Genomic DNA, 12663 nt, shown 5'->3' on the forward strand with positions numbered 1-12663 from the left:
TGCGGAGCGAACGGGGCGTTTAACCCCATTAGCCCTGAATGGAGAGGAGAGGAGAGTCGTCTCTTCCTCTTAGCGGCGACTTCCAGGGTGACTCGAGACTCGGGGGTGTTTCGGGGACGCCCCGTGTACCATCGGAGGGTGACTCTCCGCGTCTGGCAGCTCTCCTCTAAAACGTCCCCCCATCCTCCCCTCCGCCGTTTCATCCTTCCTTCCTTCCTTCCTTCCTTCCTCTCGGCTCCTCCGCACCGCCACGTTAAGAAGACGACCGGCAGCCCGCCCGCACCCCCGGTCAACTTGGTATTGATTTCCGCGTTTCTCTCACACGGTGACGGAGAGAGTCTTCGAGGAACTCGTCGTCGAGACGGGACCACGGGTACCGGGTTCAGACATCCTGGAGGACCTTGCTAAGAAAGCCTCCGAGACCCCTGAGTTCACCGCTCATGGTTCGCCAGTCCTGAAATCATCCGCAAAGGTTATTGTTGACGTTTACTGAACCCTAAAAATTTACCTGACAATGCTCGACTCTCGGCCATTTGATCAATCACTCGGACAAACGACCCTCTCTGTCTCGACGTTCTTCGTGCTGAGGTCCTTGGTCACCGCCTTTTCTAGATACCACGGAATTCAATGAATTCGAACATGGTCGTAAAGTAGACTCACTGCGATCCGGTCGTACACGTCAAGCTCGAGATCTATATGAATGTCCTGCGTGTGTTTAAATTGAGGAAAAAGTTTCGAGTCGTAGAAAAGTATCGAGCAGCCCAGGAACAATAATATCACAAAAAATACGATACCTACAGTGGTTGTCGAATAATTACCAAAGCTGGAGAACTTTTCGATGTTCGAAGCATCCTCGGTGCGTGCACTCGAGTACCCGAAAGTCGTGACGGGCTCAACCTGTTGGCGTTTGGAACTCTCCTCCACGGTGGAGAATGAAGAAGAGAAGAGAAGAGAAGAGAAGAGAAGAAGCGGGCGAGCCAATCAGAGGGCAACGAATGCCTAATGGCTCGGTCTCGGTGTTTGCGCTCGAGTTAACTCCGCCACGAATCCTTCGAGTTGGCGCTCAGCCGGCCCGCCAAGAGCCAACCGGGGAGCTCGAGCCCAACCACCGGATCGAGTTTCACACCTCGCCGAGTCCCGGGACAAAGCCGATGACAAGGAGGCACCCACACCGCGGGTATCCTATCTGCAGCCCTCGTCGCATCTTTACTCATCTTGACGGCGGTCAACCACAGCTTGCACAGAGAACCAGAGACACTCGGGTTCGGGGATATGCCGTCAACCAAGGCTTTGCTAACGGCTCCGAGGAGTTTTCCAGATCTGCTGAAATCGAGAAACAGATACCTATAAATAAAAGCAGGTTGGAAGCGATACATACGCTCAGGAATCGTCATTGTTACCGGATCTCGTAATACCGAGCAAGAAGTCGCGCATATCGGTCGATTAAGGACGATGGTGACAAAGTACCGGTACTGCAAAACTATGGATGGATGAATAATTTATTCCAAAGCGTTAAATGACGCTCGTCAGAAGAGTGACGTCGGCTGTCAGCTAAGCCATCAGAGACGCGAAGAAGAGCGACGCGGAGGATGAGAATGTGGTGGAATAAGGAAGGGTAAGGAAGGAGCCCCCGAGCATTGATCGCTTTTCTGAATTCCAAGTGGATATGCGAGGCGCTTGTACAAGTACGAGTATAATACACAGAGAGGGTCGAAATTCTCTGTCTCGTATATTCGCGAAAAGTGTGCCGGCAAAGCGTCGAGTCGCGTACCGCGCCTGTTTTCTCACAGTAGAGGGAAAAACCGACCGACGATATCTATCCTGCAGGCATCGTGCATGTCTTACTTGTAGGTGTACGCGTAGGTAAAAGTATTTGTATAACCAACAGGCACACATTCGCAGGCCTATCACGCTCCGCTGCAAAAACATATCTTCTTCCGCCCCTCCGTTCCATGCAAAAGAGCAGAAGAACGAGAAAAGGTAAAAGCTCGAGAGCAGGAGGCGAGCCAACCTCTTTTGATCTCTACAGCCTACCTCGCGAGATTCTCCAACCCATCCATCTCTCCTCCGGACGCGCTACATTCAATTAATTTATGCCGGTTCTCTGGAAGGTGAAAATATATTATTCGCATCGTTGTACGCCCTCCAGTTTCTTTTCCTTTGTCTGTCGCGGTAAAAAAAATATCCGACTCCTAATTTTTTAGGAAAAATAAATTAGAGCTAGTGTACAATAACGTGACAAAAGTTTTCACGTTTTTTACTTTTTCAACTTTCGGCTTATCGATCACTCGCTCAAAACAATTTCAAATTGATAAATCTCGGTATTCGCAAAAACTCTACGAATCTGACGATGAGCGTGGTAGTTTAAAAAACACGAAATATTTGTGATCCGCACTTAGCGATCGCGTAAGCCGAAACGGTTTTGCCAACTTTTGTAAGCTTAAAATTCATAACAATGAATTATTCAGTTTGATAATTTCTGAACAACGTCTTCGTGTTTCAGAAGCAAAAGATTCGCCGAATCGAACGCAGACGAACATGTTAATTCGACAGTGTTACGCTTACCATCGATATTGCGTACATGTACATATAACGGGTGTTTTTATCGCGCCCAGTTTTATAGCCAACTTTATCCAAACAACCGAAATCTTTCGCGTACCCGTATAATTGTTAATTAAATAGGTATCCACCGAGAGGACCGTCGTCGAAACGGTGTTGAAGCGCAGGTAAACGAAGCGTGTGTCTGTCCGTGATGGCGAATTTATCACGCGGCAGCTAGCAGCTACCCGCAGCAAGAAGAGCAGACTGAGTGCCGTGGCGAAGTCTTCAAAGGAGCGTGAGAGAGAGTGTCTGATCCACCTGCACGCGTGCCAAGAACCCTGAAGCACTGACAATGAGCTGTTTACCCCGGTAGCTCAAGCCGGAGGAGCTTTCTCTCAGAGCTCTGACTCCCTCTCGGTTCTCCAATTAAACTTTTACCCGGCACACTCGAGGAGCCCGCAAGGCCGGAGGGCGGAGGACGTGAGGGAGCTTTTTCACCCCCGCCCGCCATCTTCTTTCGAGCTCGGTTAGCTCGGCGCTCTTCCCTGCTCTCTGACATGTTTAACGAAGCTCTCCTCGCCTTCGACCACCGCGCGGCACGCGCCCACCCCCGGATCTCCTTTTCTCCCTTTTTCTTTCTTTCTTTCTCTTTTACTCGCGTTCTCCAGCCAAGTGTCCGAGGACGTGTCCTGCCTCGGTAAAAGACGGTCTCGGGACACGGAGATGCGGGGGACTCCGTAACTCGCATCCGCGTCAATTCGACTGTAAAATTTAGCTCTTCAAACAGAATCGGCACCCCGCTGGCGAGTTGGATCCCTCGGGACTACGCCTACGTATATAGAAGGCCGTCGATTTCCTTCCGAGGGACAACTCGGACCTTACAACCAAGAATACCGAACCCTTCACCGTGTTGTAGAGAAATTTTTACTCCGCGAAAAGATGAGGTAACGCAAAAACTGATTTAGCTGACGCTTATTCGTTTGTTTTTTTTTTTTTTTTATTTTTTTTTCTCTCTGGTTTCCAAGTTGTATCAAACGTTGAAAAAATCAACAACATTCGGTCGTAATTACGTTACATACATCCAAAAAAAAATTGTTAAAAAAAAATTCCCTGAACGTTCCTTCAAGTTTTCGATTTCACAAATCTCCTCGTAATTTACAAACTTTCGTTATAATTTACACATCGTGTCGATCCGTTGGTTGATCCTTTACTTTACCCGTAAATATTACAAGAGCCAAAATTCACGTGCAATTTCTGCAGTCTGCGCAGTATCTGTACGATGTTGCAAAGACCATTTATCTGAGCGGTCGTTGTTCGGAAACAGCAGGAGGGGGGGGAAGAGGGGAGGATGCTGCCCGCAATGTGGAACCTGGCTGTTTCCGGTCGGTATACAAGAAGAAACAGGCGCGAAAAGAGAGATACGACCGGTGGAGGGTTTATTGCGAATGAGAGAAAGGAGCCGCAAGGGTGTGAAAGCGTATACCTATAACACGCGGCAACTGATTAGCACAAGAAGACAAGTGGACGTCGTAATAGCGTCGCGGAAATAATGCCGAGTGGCAATTTAATGCATTTTAACGGGCTCGAGCGTCACGCAGGCGAATCGGAAAGGACCTTTCGTCGGGCCTTTCGCCACCGCTGATTTAAGGCCCCCCCCCCGGTTGCGACGTAAAAAGAGGAATTAGATTGCGGCCACGACGCAGCACGGCTATCCCGTCTCGTACGGGATTTTGTCGCCGTTGATTATAGGGCGAAATACAACCTTCGGGACTTCGCGTCCTGCTCGAGTGATCGCGTAAAAATTTGACGAAACATTCCGCGTATACGCGAAAAGATCTATTATTACGATAATAATAATAGCAACAAGAAGGTGTCGGCGAACATTGAACAGTCAGTCATTTGTTTGATGTACGCAAGAAAGGCGGGGGTGCAGCCATCTTTCATTCGGGTATATATAGTACTTATATAAGGGCGGGCCGCGAGGGTGGAACGAGATGTGCAAAAAACCGTTACGAAGTCGTGGCAAGAAGTTTACTCGAGAGGCGTCTTTGCAGCGACGTGACGGCAAAAAGCTAGACGCCATCTTTCCCCTTTGTCTCCCGGAATACGAAATGATAATAACTTATTGTGGCGAACAGTTGTTACTTCATTACTCGAATACTCGCCCTGCAAGCTCAGACTTATTATTCGTCGGCATGAATGTAGCCAATATTATGTATTATTCTATTTATAAGGCTGAGTACGTAAAAAAAGTTTTATACAGAGCTTGCACGGCGAAAGATGACGATAAGAATATATCATACGACTTCCGTATCGTTGCCATTAAATTATTTCTTGCAATCTAAAAACTTGACCATCGATCGATGTTTAAGCAAGTAAAAACACGAGCACTCATTTTCGCGTATAGAATAACGATGAAAAACATGCTGCAGGTATTTTTGTGAAATGATCAGGCACGGTTTGAACAAATGCAATTTTTCCTTCACTAGTCTGTAAATTTACATGTTATTGTTTCTGCCGAGCAGCATAAATTCGCTGGAGTCAATTAAAAATTATTCTGCAAATTCGTCTTACTTTACGTACCTATTACAGTTGTTGGTAAGACAAAAAAAAAAAAAGAAAGAAAAAATTCTATGATGTGAAATTTATCACGTTTCGAGTCATTTTCCCGCGCAAATATTTCTCTAGCACCGCAGTCGAGCCGCGCGCGTGCGAATGAAATAGGAAAAAAGGTATGGAAAAATGAGAAAAGGGAGGGAAAAAAACATGTCATCTGGGCTAAATAAATATTTTGACAAAGTAAGGGAGAGCCTTGGCCTGCTTTCACAGCCTCCGTTTTGCCCAACGTATCCGTACGTTGTATAATAATAATAAAGCGCACACATGTAGCCTGTGTACAACAGGGTACATATATTCTTACTTAGTTTAGATCCGGGCCCTACAGTGGTCCCAGAGTCTCTAGGTTTAGGGCTATAGCTATGCGCTGTGGGTACGCAGCAACTGTCGGCCTAATTCCCCCTAAATGTTTCCGGAGATTACATCAGTTGTTCATTGTACACTCTCCGCTTATACACATGTTCGAAGGGCGAGGAGAGGAGAGGAGAGGAGAGGAGAGGAGAGGAGAGGAGAATACAAACGTGTCGTTTTCTCTCTCTATTTGCGCGCATGCTTCCTCGCAATCGCGATAGGTTCACTCAAACTCCGATGTCTACTGATATAAAGCACCTAGTGTACCTAATACGAGTTATTTTTACCTAGAAAAATGCGTGAGACACACCAGTTGGTTGCATAGAAATAGAACGCGTAAATGATTTTGTTCCATTATCCTAAATAGTAGCGTTTACTTATTTTTCAAATTGCCATTTTGTTTTGGAGAGAGAATACACAGCCAAATATTGAATTATTGTTTTCTTTTCCTGCCTACAAAGCTTAGATTTGACTGTCGGTTTATAGAAATTTGATGATTTGAAGCGAAATATTTGTGACTTACGTATTCAAAGTGCGATTGGGTCAAAGAAACCGTATCCAAATTAAAACGAGGCTCTATTTAACCGTGTTTAATTTTCTGGAAAAAATTAGTAGCATCGAGAATCTTGAACGAGAGATTTTGCGAAATGATAACGTGACCTGACGTAAAAATATTCAGTTCGATATACGTGAGTAATTGCGAGAAAGTGTTATTTTTGAAATATTGATTCAATTTAGAAAAATATGCATCTGCTTTTACAATTGCTCAAACCCAGAGCTGAAATCGAACGTGAAGTTACAAATTCGAACACCGAAAAAAATCACACGAAAAAACTCCAGTGTAGACACATATTATACATGTGAGATTGCGGGAAAGAAATTTACACAATTTAGTCTAGGATATAACTAAAGCGAGCTCATCGTACGTGTATTGCGTTCTCTTATAACAATCTCTGACAAACAAAACCGTGCACCCTCTCCGATTTTTTTTTTTTTTCTTTAGTTCCCACTGCTTTATCTTCATCTTCATTTCTACAGGTTTGTTTTTCATTTTATTTTCTACCATAAGATTCTTTCCACCTCTTTCTCTCTCTTTCTGTCTTTACTCTCTCACCAGGACATTACCACCGTGCGGAGATGGAATATACCATACCCTTGCAGAGAGACGTTATACACAGACACACACACTCGGTCCAAGATTTACCCGGACTATATCTTGAAAAGCCCTCTCAAGAGGCACTTGAACGAACGACCGCCCCCGCACAATGGTTGTGCGCGAGCGCACACCTGCCGCCTCTTCTCGTAGGCTGCGGGATCCATGGGTCGCTATGGGAAGAGAGAAAGAGAAAAGGAGAAAAAGATTTAGAGAGAGATAGAGAGAGAGAGAAAGAGAGAGGTAGCGGATATTCGTAGCCGTCCCCATAAAGCTGACCCATATTCTCATCTTCGTAACAAGGCCAAATAAGCTGTGACACTTCTGATGGGATTACGGTCCTCCGTCCGGAAAAAGTGGGAAGAGGGCCAATTACCTTGTCGAAAGTCACAACTCCGCCTGCCTGCCAGACTGCCGCTGTGCAGCGAACGCTCTGAAGAACCGTTTATGTATACACCTACCTACCTACCTAACTACCTATACCTATAGACACACCCTTGCCGCAGGCCTTCGGCCTCACCTCAACTTGCCATCCAGGATTTTTCCCTCTTTTCCTAACTCGCCCCACTTTTCACTTCACTTTTCATGCGGTTTGTTATATTTTCCTGAGGAATTTGCCATTTGTATAAAGGAGATGAACGTTTGATCTGCAACGCGATCGATTGAGCGGAGCTACGATTGAACAGTTTCGAAAGACAATATTTTCCGACGATCTGACTTGACGCGTGCAATCAAGTCGTACCTATTGCCGAACGCTGTCTCATCGACGCGATAATTTTTATAAACCTACGAATTTACATGCAGGAAAATTGCGAGAATCGGTAGTGCGCGGATATAAGTTAGGAGAATCCCAAAATCGTATCGTATACGTAAAGTTTTGAAAAATTATTACTCTACTCAGTTCGTAAATGTCTTCTCTACGAATAGCCAAAGATGAATAAAACATTTTTCAGCTCATCTGCTGATCGCAAAAACGTATTACGCAAAATCAATTAAAAAAAACTCGGGCTTTATTTACAAAAAAAGCGAAAAAATTCAATCTCATTGTCAACGTATTTGCACGAATTTTATTTAGAAAGCAAATAATCAGGATCAATAATGTAATTTTTCTGAAACGATAAAAGAACAGAATGTTCTTAACATAAATCTACGGCGTTTAATTAAATTATCTGGTTTCTTCCGATATCAAGGATAGATTTTTACGTCGCAAATCTAGCCCATTCAACCGGAGTTATATTTTTCAAACGAACGCGTTATAACCAACTTTTCCATGCCGCATAATTCGTCGTAAAGGGCAGAGAGGCTTCTCAACCCGCGCTTAACAATATTCCCACATGTTGATCTCGTTCCGATATGATCCTAATTACGAGCTGGTTTTCCGGGTTCCCCGGTCTCCCGGGGATCGGTTCCCATGGGACAATCCGAGGCACGGCGACGTGGTCGGCGAACCACAATAGCCATACCTATGTTATGCGCGTGAAGCTGGTGCGGATATTCGTGGAGGCTGCATTGTGCTCGCACAGCGCACGTCGATCGCGAGTGATTGTGATCCTTATTAAGAGCGAACGGGGCAGCCTGGACCGCCTGCAGGGGTTGCAGGAGCGACGCGGAAGCCGAAATTCCCCTGCGAGGCGGACGATCGGCGGGGTGGGGTGGGAGGGGGGAGCTTCTCGGATTCCTGCGTTTTACAAAAATATCGGAAAACCCACCGTGCGCAGGGTGTCTCGACCCCGAGCCGGCTTAAGGATGAACCGGGCGCGTCGTCTGAACCAAAAGTTAGGAAAAGAGAAAAGTTATTGCACGCGGCGTATCTGTAGTCGGGATATTGTTTCGTTCCCGGTTTTTCGAATATATTTTCTCACTTCTCGTAAGGTAAGTTTACCAGTTATTGACGCGTTTAGAACAAATTATCAACCATTTTAGTTTTCCAAAATTACAAATCGATATCGCAAATTGTGAAACTCTCGATGATTAAATGACTAAAACTAATTGCCGGACGGTTGGACGTTACAAATTTATTTTTTTATAATTTAAGAACTGAGAATCGTATAGATACAAACAAAAAAGGTCGATAACTGGTACACTTACATTAACTCTTGATTCAGGCTGTTCGGCCGATTCGTCTTTAATCTCCCGTACACGCAAGCTGCACCTTGCATTTCCGTTCAGCACAGTAGCAGCGTCGAGAAAAGAAGGCCAGTTTTTCTACGGCTCGCTTTGACGAGTAAAATAAGGGAGGGGGGCAAGAACCCCACGTCACACTCACAAAAGTAAAATAAACAATACAAAAAAAAAAAAATATCGCTACTCACCCTCGAGGATCGCATCTCTAAAGTCCGTTCGTGAAAATCACAGGCACAGACACTGCACTTTTAAGACTATATTTGAATTTACGTAACAGTTAAAACGCCGAGTGGTTATATGCGAATTAAACGCAGGATTTATTATCCTGCGAAGCGCGGTACGGATTGATTCTGAACGATGTTGACGACGCGACGTCGCAGCGCTGACTGATTACGTCTTAATTTTGACCTCGCACAATCGACGTTCGCATCATGTCAACACGGACGCTCGCTCTGTTTACATCCGACGGTTATCACGGACCGCTTGGAAGGAACTGGCCGAGCTTTTCGGAACCTCAATTCCTGTCGGTTTCGTTGATATTATCCGAATCTTGGTCGCATGCAACCTCCTTGGATGCGGCAATAACTGCGATGCGCTTCGTTCATCCCGTTACTGCAACTCGAGTGCATTCCGAGGAATTCCATGAGCGGTTTTACTTGTGCTGTAAAATATCTTAGTATACATTACATCAATATTCTGTGCGTCTGTTAGTTGTGGTACAATTTTTCAACAACTTGACCGATCGAGGTCATATTCGTACGATATATTTTTATTGTCGAGAAGATGTTTCACAGCTATGCAGAGATTAATTTTTTTCAACCGGGGGATTAGATCAGGTTCGGTTATAGATTATATCGTTAAATTTCGACGCAGGCGAATCCACGATGATCAGCTGTTATATTGTACAAATTCATGACGCAATTTTGGGACGAAGGATCTGCTCTGGTCGCATTTTTTACCACCCGACGAAATCAACTTGGCAGACATGGCCCACTCAAAATCGCTCATCTCTCTAGTCCGTCAGGGAGTTTCCTTATCGAAAATCGCGCCGCACGCGGACTCGGAGAGTTTTCGGAGGCACCTCGTGGCCGGGATACCTGGTAGCGGATCCTTTCGTCGTAGAATCGGCTCTGACATGTCCGTTGGCGTGGAATAACGCGTTTACGAGAGGTCTTTGTCCGTACGGCGCTCCGAACTCGTCTCGGAGGCTCGAGGAGCGCCTCTTGCTCGGAAGATCGTACCGGCCGACGGACAAACGAGACGAGGAGAATTTCCCGGGTGTTTCTTAAGCGGCGGCGTAGCAAGCGGTGGCCGGTAGTAATTGGATAATCGTCCGTCTTCGAGGCCCCCGGTTAGCTGTAATAAGGGATGATTTTTAAGGTAAGGTATTACAGATGCCTGCACATTGCACCCGACCCCCGAAAAATACTTCCCGTCTACCGATCGCACGCTCAATTTACCCGGTTCCTGAAAATTAGCGCCGCTACATTCGACTTGGATGCGCTTTTCAAAGCTCGATATTACAAACGCGTGCAGTGTGGTAACGCGGATCGAAAAGTAGAAAAATCCTGTGCATGTCCTACAAGCTATAACCGCGGACGATACGGGGCGGGAATTTCTCGCTATGCGGGGATGAGAATTTAACATTGGGGCAAGCGAACCGAGAGGAGACGGAAAATTGTGCAGGAAAAACGTCGACGGTCTGAAGTGCAGCGTCTCTGCAGCCGCGATTCAACCGCCCGTCGTAAGTTCGCTGCTACGTTATGCACCGCATCCCCAACCCTTCACCCCCTCCCGCCACCCTTCTTCGCCCACTTCCCGTATTTGTTACCGCCGTATGCCCTCGCCGCTCGTTTCACAATGTTCTCAACCATTAGCCGAATTGCAAACCTGCAACTTCTCGTCGCACGTCGCCTCCGGCACGAGACAGTTTATCGAGTGATTGTCGCAGGGATGTATGTAGGTTCATACACATATATACATATATATATACATATATACACACACACGTATACATATACCTGCCTATAAAGGCCGCGTTCAGAAAAGTCAGGATAAAAAAATGTGAACCGGCGCGCGACTTTGTACGGGCGGTTTTGAGCCGTGTTTTTTTAAGAGGCATTCGACGATTGGATCTCGCTCTCTCTCTCTCTCGGTCTGTAGTATTTTCAGAAAATGCTGAAATCAAGGAAGCAGCTAACGGAGCGGAGATACCTACGGATTTTTCAGACGGGTAGGGGGGGGGGGGGGTTAAATCGAATGAAAAGTCCTTCTCTTATACGCGGTACGTGGCAAAGTGGCTAGGATCGAGAGTTCGAAAAAATCAGGGAGTGAAAAAAAATATGTATTGCGAGTATGGGGGCAAAAAAAAAAAAAAAAACGGTGAAAAGGTTGCCATTAATAACTTTAATAACCGTCGAATATTTTGAAGAACTTGAAATACATTGGGTGTTGCGAGAAGAAAAAAAGAAAAGAAATATTGGCGTGTAAGGTATTATATGTATTGAGAATCGGGCGCCGGGTCAAAGCGGCTTCTTTTCCCTGTGTTGTACCCGTGCACGGATGATGGGGTGTCTATAGAAGTAAAGGCGGAGGGGAGGGGGAATAACAAAACGCAACAAATATTTCGGCAAATAGTAGAAATAGAGGATATTTCTCTGCGCGTTCGTCGGCATTGTCAGCAGCCCGCTGTCAGAATATCTCCGGACTACGAGGTCGGCACTGCGGAGGATCGCAGGAGGAAAGTTAGGGAGGCCTCGGATTTTCGAAAACATGTCCGCAACAATGAGGGTATGATTATTATACAAATTTTTTTCTTCCCCATTCTTCCCCTCTCTTCCTATATATCCCATCTCGCCGCCCTTCCATAACGCCGGTTTATATACCTGCGGACGGTCAGCGAGACCGGACCCTCGTCACGTCGTCCACAGGAGCATCTCAATATAGGACGCGAGACATAGACTCGAGTCTCTCCAGGTCGAGTCCTCGTCTCTACTGACCCTTCGTTCACGAGGTGAAGTCTCCCCCGTTTCACGGATATATTTTTTCCCTCAAACGCCGCACCGACAGCTCCTCCTACTTCTGATCCAGGATTCCCGGATATGAATCCAACACCTGGTCACCCCGTAACGATCCCGCAGCTATTTAACGCTCCTTATTCTCGCAATTTTCACTCTCCCGAGATACTTCGGCCTCTTGTTCCATCTTTCGAGCGAACGGTTCGAAATTGAGAGGATAAGTGTATCCGTATAATTTCGGAAGCTTATTATAATACAAAACACCGTAAGATTTATAGAGTTTCTCCTTGTCACGTAGACCTAACTCAAGTTCACCGCAAGTATTCTCGGTCCTGTCGTAAAAATCGATCCAACGTCAGCGCAGGCTAGATTCGTTCGATAAAACAAAGCTCCTACTATTATACTCGATAAGAATACGAGATCGTGATCTGATTAATGCGGACGTGAAAAACACAAAGGTATGTGTATAATGTATATATATATATATATATCGGGAGAATAAATAGTCTGAAGAGAGAGAGAGAGAGAGAGAGAGAGAGAGAGAGAGAGAGAGAAAGGAAATAAAGGGATCCGAACGGAGCAATTTTCCTTTTCATCGTTTGAAATTTGTCAAACAGCAGAAGCGGAGCGTTATGGTCTCGGGCATATCGAAGAGGGTCGACGCGTTACGGGAGGGCGCAAAGTTGTCAGGGGCGAGGCGGAGGGAAGGCGTTGAGGCGTCTCAGGTCGGGTACCAATTTTCAAACGCGGCACGTCGCGAACGCGTTATTGAAGGCCGCCGAGCGGGTATTGAGCGCTGAGTATCCGAATGATCGGTGTGTTCCTGGGAGAATAGGGTGTATGGGGTGGGACTCTCGGCAG

General features: G+C 46.1%; 1 protein-coding gene across 3 annotated transcripts in view; it reads left to right on the top strand.

Annotated features, from left to right (window-relative positions):
- Positions 1-12663, top strand: part of LOC124222245 (paired box protein Pax-6) — a 66568-nt gene that overhangs the window by 7456 nt on the left and 46449 nt on the right. The gene's annotated exons all lie outside the window — the stretch shown is intronic.

This window comes from Neodiprion pinetum, chromosome 6 (assembly GCF_021155775.2).
Source record: "Neodiprion pinetum isolate iyNeoPine1 chromosome 6, iyNeoPine1.2, whole genome shotgun sequence".
Classification (NCBI taxonomy): Eukaryota; Metazoa; Arthropoda; class Insecta; order Hymenoptera; family Diprionidae; genus Neodiprion; species Neodiprion pinetum.